At 33.7% G+C, this 14654-nt stretch overlaps 1 protein-coding gene and 1 non-coding gene across 3 annotated transcripts in view; one reads left to right on the top strand and one right to left on the bottom strand.

Moving 5' to 3' along the window:
• LOC123703420 (solute carrier family 41 member 2-like) overlaps nucleotides 1-13830 on the bottom strand; it is an 80267-nt gene extending 66437 nt beyond the window's left edge. Inside the window, exon 1 of one of the 2 annotated variants that reach the window (XM_045651402.1) lies at nucleotides 13585-13830. The gene's annotated coding sequence lies outside the window, so the exon portion shown is untranslated. The remainder of the gene's footprint in view (nucleotides 1-13584) is intronic. The other variant, XM_045651401.1, reaches the window with a different exon arrangement.
• On the top strand, nucleotides 163-244 carry Trnal-aag. The gene has a single exon. It is a non-coding gene; the product is annotated as a tRNA-Leu (tRNA).
• Nucleotides 13831-14654: the final 824 nt, after the last annotated feature.

The following is a 14654-nucleotide window of genomic DNA, read 5'->3' as shown; positions in this document are numbered from 1 at the left end:
CTATTATGATTATAAACAACACAAATTGATTATTTTAATAAGTTTACATAAAAATAAAACTACATAATATTATGTACATAATAAATATTATATTATTATGTAATTTTACAAGGACTTAATAGAAACAAATAGCGTACAGTAATTTTGACAACAGCGTCAACGGGTAGCGTGGCCGAGCGGTCTAAGGCGCTGGTTTAAGGCACCAGTCTCTTCGGAGGCGTGGGTTCGAATCCCACCGCTGCCATGATTTTTTTTTTTTTTTTAAATTATTTCTAGAGAAATAATTGAATTTTACATTTATTAATATTGTTCGATGTATTTGTACAAGCATTTTATGTGAACTATATTTATTTTTTATTATTAAAAAACTGAAATGTTTATTATTTTTTTATTATGTAGTCAAAAACTTATTTTTAAGAAACACAAAATTAAAACAATTATGAGTTTTTCCTTGCACCCAATACTGCATACTAATTGCTATTATATTCCAGCAGGCGTTTACTTTTTTAAGTAGATAAAATTGCTATCCTACTTCCTATCCTACTAGTAATATCATAAATGCGAAAGTTTGTGATGATGGATGTATGCGTATGTATATAAAGGTATGTAAAACTTCCACTATATAAATTATCTAATCGCACTATATCTCCATTCATATTTTAATTACTAAGTAGTAAACAATAACTGTATCTACAATCGAAATCGTTTGTAATTATCTTATAGGTATTATTATTTAAAATCAAAGCTATCTCTAATCTATACCTCCATTTTATTAAATATCAATAAACACTTTAATACCTACGTAGGCTAGACTTGAAATATAGAGTGATATGGACTACATAGTATAAAACAAAGTCGCTTTTTCTGTCCCTATGTCCCTTTATGCTTAATCTTTTGTATGAACAGTTTATAAATGTTTACAGCAACAGTATAATAATATAAATATCTATAAGTATATTATAGTGTTTTAAATAGATCTGTAATCATGATAATATAAAGATGGTCATCATCATAATATTTTCATCATGAAAAATAACAAAATTTTAATATGTACAGGGTGGCCCATCGCTGGTATACTAAGCTCAATGGAGGTTATAGTTTTGCATACGCTGAGTACGTAAAAAATACTTATAAAATTCCAGATGCATTTTTTTTTCAAATAGATGAATTCTTAAAACTCTTTTTGTACACCCCTAACAAGCAACCCGTCCAACTTTGCCACCCGCACGTATCGTTTATGTTTTTATAGACAAAATGCTCACATTGGCGAAGCGGTATATGCCGGCTGCGCGAAGCTAGAGAAGAAAAAATGGATTTTCAGGAAAATTTTACCAAAAATTTTTTAACGTAATTTTGTTGTTTAAGTATTTTTACGTGATCAGTGTATACTATATGCTAAACTTCAAGTCTCTTCGCGCTTAGTATACCAATAGTGGGACAACCTGTATATTATTATATTAGATTAGAAGCGCTTTTCTTTCATCACAATATCTACTTTAATAAATACAAATATTTTATTTACCACCAATTTTTAGACACAAGTTTAAATAAAGAAGAAAAGCACACACATACATATTATTTTAAAGGTTAAATAATAATTAATACGTGATATGCCTACCTACTTTTTAATTATCACAGCATAATATTATGTAAGCAATATAATTTTAAATTTACTAAATGTGTAAAAGCACCTACCTACCAGATGTTAATCTGCTATTCCCTTAGAGCATTAAGCTATTTTATATTTGTTTAAACATGTTTTAAAAAATACTAGGTATTTAATAATTTCACGCCAAATTACTGAACAAAAAGCGTGCGTCATCACAATTTATCGTACTTAGAATAATTAAAGACGTGGACCAAATAATTCGTCACATTACCGTTTCGCTTTAGATTCCTATAAATATACTTATCGATCATTCATGATAACTTTTAGAAGTTATTTATTTATTCAGTTAAGGAGAAATTGAGATTGATCACGTATTTTGCATTTTTAACAATACCTATTATTTTATCCTATTTAGATATTTAATACACTTCAATATTAGTATATGTTACCATTTTATTATAGAATATAGAAATCTAACTTATACCTTTTACCTGTGTACAAAAGGAATTTTTATATGTAATGTTATTTCAACGAAAATCTTGTTGCAAGTGTCAAAAAAAGAAAAAGAAAATAAATACAGTAGAACTATAAGGTAAGATAAACACAAATTCGTAGCTATGTATTAGATAAATCTGAAAAATGATTGACGTCATTAAATTAAATGATTTATGACTATAATAATCGTGATTCGTGCGTCCAGGCATTTTTCATTTATCTCAAAAAAAATATGCGGCAAAATATCTAAACTCATTGTTACGCGGATAACGCAGTTAATCTTTGATTAATTACATCAGTTTGATTTTGAAGGCTATTATCACAGCTATTATGCTGTGTTTTTATTAGACTGGAACTATTTTTTGAGAAATATTTTGGAAACTGATATTATGTCCGCAAAAAAAAAATAAACAAGTATTTTTACAAAAATAACAAAATAATAAATCTTGGACTTTAGACCCGTAAGTTTTGGATAAATTTCAGAATGTTATTATTTATTTTTCATGTTTCTTTCAGCTTTCTAGTGTTAAAACTTAAAAGGTTTGAAGTTGGGTAAAAATAAATCTTGGACTTTGGACTCATAATAATTTTTGGATAAATTTCAGAATATTATTCTTTATTTTCTCTCTAGACGTTCGTATATATGTATAGATATATAACAAAACTAACATACATAACATATGTATTTTAGACCCTTCGCACATGACGTATCGTACGCGTATCGTAGGTACTACGCGCTGGGAACGATACCGACGTATCGTCATTCATCATTTTCATCGTATCGCATTCGATACGAAAAAGTTACCGTCTCCTATCCTATAATTATATACTAGCTGCGCTCCGCGGTTTCACCCGCGTGGCTCCGCTCCTGTTGGTCTTAGCATGATGATAAATATAGTCTATAGCCTTCCTCGATGAATGGGCTATCTAAAACCGAAAGAATTTTTCAAATCGGACCAGTAGTTTTTTTTTTTTTTTTTTACTTAGGATAGGGAAGCGCTTGACCACAATCTCGCCTGATGGAAAGCTGAGATGCGGTCTAAGATGGTACGCGCTTCCCTAGTAGGTACCGGTTCACTCTTCGCTTGAAGACCCCCATATTGTACTCGTCGGGGAACAGTAGTTCTTGAGATTAGCGCGTTCAAACAAACTCTTCAGTTTTATAATATTAGTTAGTATAGATATGTGTTACTAGTTACTAACAACAACACACGAAGCGGTATTTCAGTGTGTTTCGGTACAAGGGAACACGGATCTTCAGTTATCAATGTTTAAACATCTAAAATATCAGCAATCTCAGATATGACTTTATCTAAACATACATATAAAAATTAAGTAATTGACGTATAAAAAATCTAGTGAAATAATGAAATAAAGTTTATCACGAACAAACAGACGGACGGACGGAATTTGTTTTATGATCGCTTTCGATCGATATTTGTACTGGCTAGTGTTGCCCAAATTCAGTCTTGGTCTTGCAGTCTTGGTCTTGCGTCTTGCGTTTTTGCAAGACCAAGACCAAGAACAAGACCGCGTATTTTTAGCAAGACCAAGACCAAGACTGACCGTGCAAGACTTGAGCAAGAACAAGACTTAGCCTGCAAGACTCTTGCGTCTTGCAGCTAGGACTTAGCGCTATTTCACTGAGTAGTTAGGTGTAACAGTTCGGTGTATAACTAGGTAGGTACGCTTAGGAATTCTATGAGACGCAAAAAACTGTATCAAAGAATATGAAAAACTGGACCTATGCGCATTACTACCATAAACATAGCGAATAAAAAAAATATCTATTAAAATCAAACTGAGTGCATGCATAGTTATGTTTTAACCATCGCATCGGCACTTTGATAATGCGACATCAAAGGTTTTGTACTTACTTCTCAAAGAAATTTGCCGCTTTTTTGAAGTACATGGTTATGAATTATGATACATGTACTTCCGAAAAACTTGGCGGCTTCTTTTGAAATCTAAAACAATCGTGGCCGCCACGCCGAAATCATAACATTTGACACTATTTGATTGCCGCCATAGGGCGTATCGGTCAATTAAGCAAAGCTGGCATGTTCACAGTACTCACACTTATGTAATTTCACTTACAGTATGTTCAAAAATAAATGCGACTCTAGTTTCATTTTAGAAAATATTCAAGTTTTAGACTGGCTTGCATATTCGCTCGTCTTTTAATTCTATTGAATATGCTTAGGATATGTCACAACTAAGCGCTCTTAAAGATTTTCCGCAAAATTTAATTACGGATCAACAACTTTACGAACACTTCCAAAGAACACATACCGCAATAAGACATTGGTATTCAATTTTAAGTAAGAACAACCGATATCGTTTGTAAATTAATGTAAATGGTGATAACTCTGATTATTAATTAGTAATTTGATTTTTGAAAAAAAAAATGCCGATTTTAGTCAAAATTTATATTTTTCTAACAAGATCCTTATCATCCAAATTTCCACCTTGGTGAGAAAAATTGACATTTCTAATGAAAATGAACAAAAAATTAAATGATTTTATTAAATACTGTAAAATAGTATATAATTCTTCCATTTAGGTACTGTATCACAAAATTCTTCATAGATTTTTAGATATTCGTACTACAGTCTACACCAATTACATCACCCTGTATTTATAAACAACTAGCTTTCCGCCCGCGGCTTCGCCCGCGTTTTCAAAGAAAAACCCGCATAGTTCCCGTTCCCGTGGGATTTCAGGGATAAAACCTAGCCTATGTTACTCGTGGATAATGTAGCTTTCGAATGGTGAAAGAATTTTTCAAATCTGCCAAGTAGTTTCGGAGCCTATTCAATTCATACAAACAAACAAACAAACAAAAAATCAAACCTTTCCTCTTTATAATATTTGTATAGATTGCAAAATATGACACATACATAGGCCGGGAGATACTGACACAAAATTTCGGGTCATTTGTAACAGAATGGCGGTTCTACAGAGGTCTTATTACGCAATGACAAAAAGAAAAATGATGGTCAGAACGCTGGTACCGGCGGACTAGTCGCGTGGGCGTAAGTCACACTCGTCGGATAAGTAAGACCCCTCTAGACCGCCATCCTGTTACAAATGACCCGAAATTTTGTGTCAGTATCTCCCGGCCTAACATGTGCAATGTGTAAATGTGTTGACGTTCCAGCTCTTCTTAATATACTTATAGGTATAACTCATGCAAAATAATTTCGAATTTTTTTAAGAGTACCTACAGGTGTTCCATAGAATAAATAAGTTTCAGAGTGCTTAGAATGAAAATGAATACATCATACTGATCACGCAAGTAGTATTATGATTAGGATAAAATGGTAAGGATAGGTAGTAGATGTCATATTAATTCATTCTAGTAAGTATATATTATAATATTGATTGTTTTTTTTTTATTCAAATAAATGATAAATCGTAAAACTCTTTTATTAAATTTCTTATAAGTTGAGGGTTCAATCTCTTTCTAATAAGTATTGTTCTTTAAAATACAGTCAAGTTATTGTAATTAATTTGTTTTTTACATGTTTTAGCAAATGTAAGCTTAAATGAAAAAAAATCAAATGTTTAAATCATAAATGTTTATTAAGAAACATTTAATTCCATGGAAAACGGCATATAGGTCAGTTGATTTTTCGAATTTCTTATCAAATATTTATTAATCTGCTTGATCTTTACTATGGCTATGTTAATTCAAGCTCACAATGTTCCAATTCTAATACGTTTTTCTAAGATTTAAAGTAAACTTTAATAAATAGTAATAGACTAATAGGTAATTGCAAGACTTGCAAGACTCTTGCTGCAAGACCAAGACCAAGACCAAGACTGGGAGCGCAAGACCAAGACCAAGACCAAGACCAGATGTATTGGCGCAAGCGGCAAGACCAAGACCAAGACTGGCTAAGTCTCGTCTTGTTCTTGCATTTGGGCAACACTAGTACTGGCTCCTAGTTCCCGTTCAATTTCATCCAAAAGAAGTGAAAAGGGGACAGACAGACAGAGTTACTTTCGCATTCATAACATTGGGCATTTCGCATTCAACACATAGGGATTATTAAGTTATAAATAAATCTTGAATTTATAACCTTGTGGCACGTGGAGACACGAATGTGCGCTATATCAATTGCAGTTTATCTTGCAATTTGCTAATAACGGATTAAAATTTTTGTTGCTTATAAATAACCCAATTGATTGATTATGTTTATTGCGATTGTTTGGGCGTTTTTCCATTACCCGGCCCGGCTCCGGCACGGCAACGGCATGGTCGGGGACCGGTACCGGCACCGGGACTTCGTTTTTCCATTGCGCCGGTGTCGATGCCGGTTTACGCCCAGTGAGTGGTACAGTACTGATATGACAATTCATATAAATATGCAATACATATGCAATTTTGCCGGGCCGGCACATGTGGGAAGCTTGCTACCCCGGCGACGGCGACGGCGCCGGCAGGACTCAATGCCGTGCCGGCGCCGGCGCCGGTAAGTGAAAAAGCGAGCCATACATTTTCATACATTTTTGCTTCCCCGGCAACGGCACGGCGCCGGCGCCGGCGCCGGTGCCGGTGCCGGGCCGGGTAATGGAAAAACGCCCATTAGTTATCAAAATTTTTCTATCATAACCTAAATTATTTCCTATCCTATATATTATTACCATCTCAAATTAAAACATTTCTTTGACGAGACTTCGAAAAACTCTTTCAAAGGTCCAAATAAAGGTTCCATTTAACAATTTACCAACATTCATATTTATGCGAGCAAAGCCACGAGCTGAGGTCTATATGGAAAATGGATAAATGAAAACTTGGGAAATTAATCCTACATTCCCTAGACTCTAGAGACACTGACTCGACGTCGAGGTCGACGTTAATTTATTATGATTAAGTTACAATATAAAGAAAATTGGAGTGACCTTAATGTGTTATAAGTAAAGTTGGTATAGTGGTTAGTAGCCTGAATTATTAGAGAGGATTTGGGTTTGACGTTTACTTACTACTGAACTACTTGTACGATTAAGACATCGTACAGACAATATACAAGTTCCCGGAATACAATACGATTTTGCACCATTCATTGTAATGTATTAATTATTTTACCACAAAATAAGTTAGTTCGCATTCGGATTCCGCACCGGGCGGAGCTCCATCCTAGATCATCTAATCTCATCCCATAAGTATAGTCTCTCTATGTCTTTCCATAGCTTTAAAACATCGGTATTCAAAAGCAGCACACATGATTCAGTTATGTGAAAACTAAAGTCAATTCTGGCTAATTAGCTACATTTCCACGTGCCATTCTAATTATAATATCAGCGGTTCTAAGCAATACTGAAACTTCTAGAAAATATGCTCATGTATGCCACTGCGTAGAATTTTGTCGTCTTCTGCTGCATGTCCCAATTCAACCCGAGCAAAGACAGGCGGGATTCTAGTATCGTTATAGAATAATTAACGCAGAAATATCTTTCGAGATCGATATAATAGTAGTTAATTAATCTTCAGTAACAAGTTATAGTTGATTCACAATGAAAGTCATTTATCGACATTATTTAAACGTGAACTAGTCTTTGCCTTCGGTTCTATCCGTAAAATATTTAAACTCAAACTGATACTAAAAATTATAATCTTGATGGTTAGCGTAGGTAAAAAAAACCCATTTTTATTTTTTTATTATTTTTTTTTTTATGTCAGAGCAAGCTTTTTATATTAAATCTACCCGCATTTTAGCAAAAAGAATGATATTATGTCGAATTCAGTCAATATTTGATTTTTATTTCTTTTAACTGTTTTTAACCTCATACCGCTCTACCATTGGTATATTATAGACTCTAATCCAGGGATGCACAGACTTATTAAGACTAGGGGCCACTCGGGCAAATTATGAACTGATGGCGGGCCGCCGGAAATATAGGTAATTAAAGACAATAAAGAATTGATAAAAAAGAATTTATTAATTTGAAGCGTGGCACAGGCACTGCATAGTGCTTACAATCTTTTTTATATTTGGCTCAAATTTACTTGTAGCAACACGTAAAACTGCTTCCAAACTTTCGTTTGCAAGGCGGTTTCGATTTTTTGTTTTATTATTATTTAATATCGAATAGGTTTGTTCACACATAGAGGTAGAACCAAATAAGCTGGCACATTTCAGTGCGTTTATGCGCAACTTTTTATACATATTTTTATCAATGCAGCGGTAAAAGTTCAGCAAGTCTCCTTCGTTGAATTTGTTGCGTAAATCTTCGTCGTTTTGAATGTCAATAATTTCTAACTGCATTGACTGTGGTGCATTTTCAACTGAAATCGTGAAAGGATTGCTGAATATGTCAAACAGAGGTTTCACTTTTTTAAACTCCGAAAATCTGTCTTGAAAAGATTGAATCAAAATATCCAGCTTTTCTACGTAACTGTAATTAATCGCAGTTTTGTTGAATTTTTCAGCCATTTTCTTATAATTCTGAAAATGGTTGTAATTTCCAGAATTCAATTGCGATCTGAAAAGTGTCAGTTTGCATTGAAAGGATGATACATGAGCGTAGAGCTGGGATATCATTTGATTTTTGCCTTGAAGCCGTGTGTTCAAGACATTTAAATGATTTGGTTAGCGTGACATTTATGCCACCCGTATAGAGTCGAAAACTGTCTGAAGAAATCTCGACGCGTGCCGGCCGCGGCGCTTCCTCAAGAAAACGAATTTAACCGAGTTCGGTACGAACATAACCGACCGCTGTTACCGACACAAGCAAGGTGCACTTGAGAGCGCGCGCGCGAGATTCAAATTACTTTTCGAACATATTTTTTTGGTTTTATTCTGGAATAATTCGAGAGTATTATATTTTATGCTGTCGGCGGGCCACCAGAATTCGACCGGCGGGCCGCATGCGGCCCGCGGGCCGCGGTCTGTGCATCACTGCTCTAATCGGTATACTCGGTTATATACATAGTTCTAATCTGAATAGGCCTTCACCATATAATCTCCTGGGACCAGGGTAAACTTATTAATCGAATTTTTGATGTGTGAAGTGATCGAACACTCCGTCTTAGTCCAAAGTTCGAAATTAGATGTTTCGTGTAGAGTGAAATTTTTTTTCTATTTTTCTGCAAAAATAAATATTTACAGATGCAAATAGTATCATTAATTAGAAAATAAAACATTCTGACATTCTTTGCATGTCGTAGAACCAAAAAATAACACTAGAGATGAACTCTATCAAAAAATGTAGAGCATGTTTTTTAACATTTTTTTTATTTTTTCAATTATTTATGAATATAAAATTGGTTTTAAATAATGGATATCAAATACATAGGTTTATAAAGAAATATTCTTTGTTGCGTTTCATACGCTTTACCAAGAGCGTAGGTACCAAATCACGTTACAAAATTTTGGCTAGGTTAAATACGTTTTATTTATTTCTGCACACGTAGAATAAACACAAAATAAAATATTCCCTTCTTTTATTATTCAAACTCAAACATTCATTTATTCAATTAGACTACTATTTAGTAGCACTTTCGAATCGTCATTACATAATTATTTTAACATTTACCACCGATTCGGAAAGCAGTGATCTATGGAGAAGAATCGGCAAGAAACTCCATAGTTGCTCTTTTAAAATCATGTCAATATTACAATATATGAAACTTATATCTAACTACATAATATGCCAATGAACTGTCTTGTGGTTTTTACGCGACAACCCTCCATGGGTTTTTATCGTCCATATATTCCTGAATACTGTAGTACGCTCTCTGAACTAATACATTTTTTATATAAGTTTTAAATTTAGAATTACTAAACTCTTTAATATTGTGAGGAATTCTATTGTAAAAGCGTATACCTTGACCCATAAATGAATTTTTAACTTTAGCTAATCGGAAAAATGGCATTTCAATTCTATTCCTGTTCCTTGTGCCATAATCGTGTCTATCTCCTACTCTTGTGTGTAAGTCGGAGCTTTTGTGTACATGCAAAATATTATTAAATATATACTGTGATGGTACAGTAAGGATACCAGTATTCTTAAAATGATCTCTTAGTGAATCCCGAGCACGTAAATTATATATAGAGCGAATGGCTCTTTTCTGTAAGATAAATATAGTTTCTATATCTGCAGCCCTGCCCCACAGTAGAATTCCATAGGACATAATGCTATGAAAGTAGCTGAAATAAACCAGTCTAGCCGTATCTTCATCGGTGAGTTGCCTTATTTTTCGGACTGCATATGCAGCTGAACTGAGCTTACCTGCAGCGGTGTTGACATGGGCTCCCCACTGTAGTTTCTCGTCCAATGTTAACCCTAGAAATACAGTAGACTCAGTAGGATGCAATACCTCCCCGTTCAAGGTAATATCTCTGTTCAACTTTTTTACGTTAGGAAGTAAAAATTCAACACAAGTGGTTTTTTTGGCATTTAATAATAAATTATTGGCATTAAACCATTCAGATATGTGTAAAAGAGCACTGTTCACTTCGTCAACATTTGGGTCATGCCTATCCACATTAAAAATTAATGAGGTATCATCTGCAAACAGAACTATTTCACACCTATCCTGCAAATAATAGGGAAGATCATTGATATATACCAAGAACAAGAAGGGACCTAAAATTGACCCCTGTGGAACACCAATGTTAATTGACGCACCGCTAGAACGTTCTCCATTAACAACTACAGTCTGTATCCTATCATGCAGGTATGACGCTATGAGGTTCTGTGCTTTTCCTTTAATTCCATAGTGATTAAGTTTACGTAACAAAGTACAATGTTCAACGCAGTCAAATGCCTTGGAGAGGTCACAAAATATCCCCAGAGCATTTTTTGAGTTTTCCCATGCTTTATATATATGTGTTAGAAGTGCAACCCCAGCATCTGTGGTTGAGCGCCCCTTTGTGAAACCAAACTGTTTGGTGTGCAGTAAATCATTAGATGCAAAATGACTACTCAGTTGGTTTAATATTAACTTCTCGAATACCTTACTTAATGTTGGTAAAATAGAGATAGGTCTATAATTGTTACAGTCTTCTTGATCGCCCTTCTTAAATAGAGGTATAACTTTACTAAGCTTTAGTAAATTAGGAAATGTACCATAGTCACAACACTTATTAAATATAAAAGCTAAATTTTTCGCAATATTTTCTATGATATTATTAACTAAATTTACGGACATTCCCCAAAGATCACAAGTATTTTTTAGATTAAGCGTCTTAAAGGCAGTAACAATATCACTAGCAGTTACGTGTCGTAATTCAAATAATGTACTGCACCCCGCAACATGGTCCCTCAAAAAGGTTTCTGCAAGTGCTGAAGACGAATTTAAACTATTAGTAATAGTAACAGGGACACTACTGAAGAATTCTTCAAAAGCAAGCGCAACATCAGCACTTTTGTCAATAACCCTGTCATTATTTACAAGTTTTATAGTATTACTTGATTTGCTTTTACCCATTTCACCATTAATAATAGACCAAACTGTTTTAACTTTATTATCCGATTCGCGTATTTTATCTCTGATATACAATCGCTTCGCAGTAAAACAAACAATTTTAAAAGTTTTTGAGTAATTTCTAACATAACTAAGAAAAGATGGGTCTTTATTATATTGCTTCATACCATATAACTCATAAAGAACGATCCTACACCTATGTATGCTAGGTGTCGCCCATTTACTAAATGGTAAATCCTTGGTAATATTTAAAGATTTAACTTTAAATATTTTTTCAAATTCATTATGAACTAAATTGAAAAGATTTTTAAACATTTCACAAGGATTATTATTACAGGATTGATCATTCAGTACGGGCAGGTTTTTATTAATATTATCTCTAAATTTATTAATGCCTTTTTTACTTATAGGCCTAACATTAATTCTTTTAAATTCAGGTAAGCAATCCCATTCAAAAACTACTTTCTGGCCACAGTGATCCGAAGTGAGTGTATTGAGAATATTTTTCTCTAAACAGAAGCAGTCGCAGTATATATTATCAATACAGGTTGCAGAAGTAGGTGTAATTCGTGTGGGTTCATTAAAAAGTTTATACAGATTAAATGACTGAAACAAATTAACAATTCGTGTAGCCGTTTGTGTTTGTAAAAGTATATCAATATTAAAATCACCACATACTATAACTTTTTTTTTACTCCTACTTAAACGCTTTAATATTTCTTCCATGACTGTCTCAAACATATTATAGTCACTGGAAGGGGGTCTATAAACGCAAACAATAATGTAACGCTCCAGTTCAACACAGGACAGTTCAATGGTCCGTTCTACAGAAAGACTAACAATGTCAGTTCGTTCTTTACATTTTACACTATTGTGTACAAAAATAAGAGAACCTCCATGAATAGCATATGTCCTGAAGTATATACTTTTTAATGTATAATTATCAATATTTATTACCAACTGACATTGTTTAAGCCAATGTATATATTCTATCCTAATACCGTTAACATGTTTTATAGGTTAGGTACCTATAAAGGAGCTCAGAATCGTGATTCGTGAAACCTCAAAGGAGACCTCTTGAATAAGTAATACCTACTAGTTATACTAAGATGTAACCCTGAAGATTAACCACGAAATAAGAAATAAATTATTGTACCTATAGACCTAGCTGTTTTATAAGACGTAGGTATAAAATTATGTTGGTGAACTTGGAAGTAATTCCGACAATTTAAATATGACATTTGATACATACCTACTTGATGTAATATCTACTAGGTAATATGTCAAATGGTAGTTTTTTTATCTAAGGCACAGATCTAAGGCAAATCCAAGGAGATGTGAATAAAAAATATGTTTTCGTGGCAATGTAAAGATCCTTAAAAATTGAGGAATTTCATCATCAAAATTCTTAAAAATTAAAACGTACCTAGGTATGTAACTTAAATTAAACTAAGAATTATAAAAACATTTTAGAGAAAAAAATCTAAACATTTAAACTAAAGCATAAGAAATCCAATAAAACACATGCATGTTATACACGTATAATAATTGAAAAGTATGTACAACAAACATACTGCAATGATGATGTATTTATGTGATATTCTTCAAGCTTCGTTCAATGTACATGGCATGATCATTAATCAATGTGTGACGTTTATCGCACTTTATGATTTTAATGAGAGAAAGTAATGAGTATTGTCGTATATCGACTTGTGTGTAGGACTTATTTCATAACGAGGTGCATTGTTCAAGTTTTCCATTTGAAATGTTACGGTTTGCCATCAGTCACACATAATGCGCTATGCATAAATAACCTGACGTAAACCGATGCATTACGGCGCATTGTGAAATATTTTTTGAAAAAATCATTAGACCCACGATTGAGCTATTCACGAGAACACGTGGTTTATTGATTTTCGAGAACGAAGCATCTAAATACAGCGCTAGATGCGGCTACACGACATTCACTATTCACTAACACGCAGCACTGTAACACATTCCGAAATAAAAACACTACGATAAGTTCTATCACCCACTCACTCACCATTACATAGCTGAAACCGAATCAGGCGTCCGCTCAGACACACAGCTGACGTCAAACTGAAGACCGCGGCTGAATTTTCGAGTCGAAATTCGATTTTCGAAAAACAGCTGAGACCAATGAACGGCGACCTCTAAACGCGACCGCGGTCTAACTTTTTACAGCAATATTTTGAAAACGGGGGTCACTCAAACTGGCCACTTTTGACCTCTCGCTGAGGTCAATTAAATGAGAAAAAATCAATGAGTAGGCACGTAAAGTTTCAAAACAAGTACATTGACTTTGCAATAGATTTGCGGTTGTTTGTTGGGAATTGTCGCCATTTTACGTGCCACAATGCGCATGCGTTATTATAGGGCAAGGGTGAGAGCTGGCAATGACATTATGTGTGACGTCCCAGACTGAATTAAATAGACTTCAGATAACAGAGAGGCCGTTCACATCTGCAGTATTAACTAAGCTTACCTAGAGATAACATCGTAATTAACATTGTCCATAATTTACGTATGTACACGCAACCTAACTAAATACAAAATTTACAACTCCGAAGTTCATCTTTCTATTTCTACCTATATTAAAAACAACAAAGCAAAGAAGAAGAATGTATTTAAATCTGAATTAAAATAAACCGCATGTAGAGCCGCGGAATACACGTAGTTAAGAATTAAGATAATTGCCTGAAACATACACACAAGTCAACGATAATAAATTATAAATTATTGGAATAATCTTATCTTTAAAATCTTGATACGGAGCTCACGTATTTGCGTTAATTTTAATTGATATTGATTAATTACAAATTAAGCCGTGTAAAAGCTTGTTTTTTGTTTTTTTTTTGTTTTTAAGTAGGTATGTTTATATACGCGAGATGAAAATTAATATATTATAGATATTCAATTGTTTTGTTTACACTAGCTGCGCCCCGCTCTTTCATCGTGTGGCTCCGATCCTGTTGGTCTTAGCGAGATGATATATATATATATATATATATATATATATATATATATATAGCCTATAGCCTTCCTCGATAAATGGGCTATCTAACAACGAAAGAATTTTTCGAATCGGACCAA

This window comes from Colias croceus, chromosome 26 (genome assembly GCF_905220415.1).
Source record: "Colias croceus chromosome 26, ilColCroc2.1".
Lineage (NCBI taxonomy): Eukaryota > Metazoa > Arthropoda > Insecta > Lepidoptera > Pieridae > Colias > Colias croceus.
Note: the sequence above shows the minus strand (reverse complement) of the source record. Positions and strands in the feature narration are given on the sequence as shown.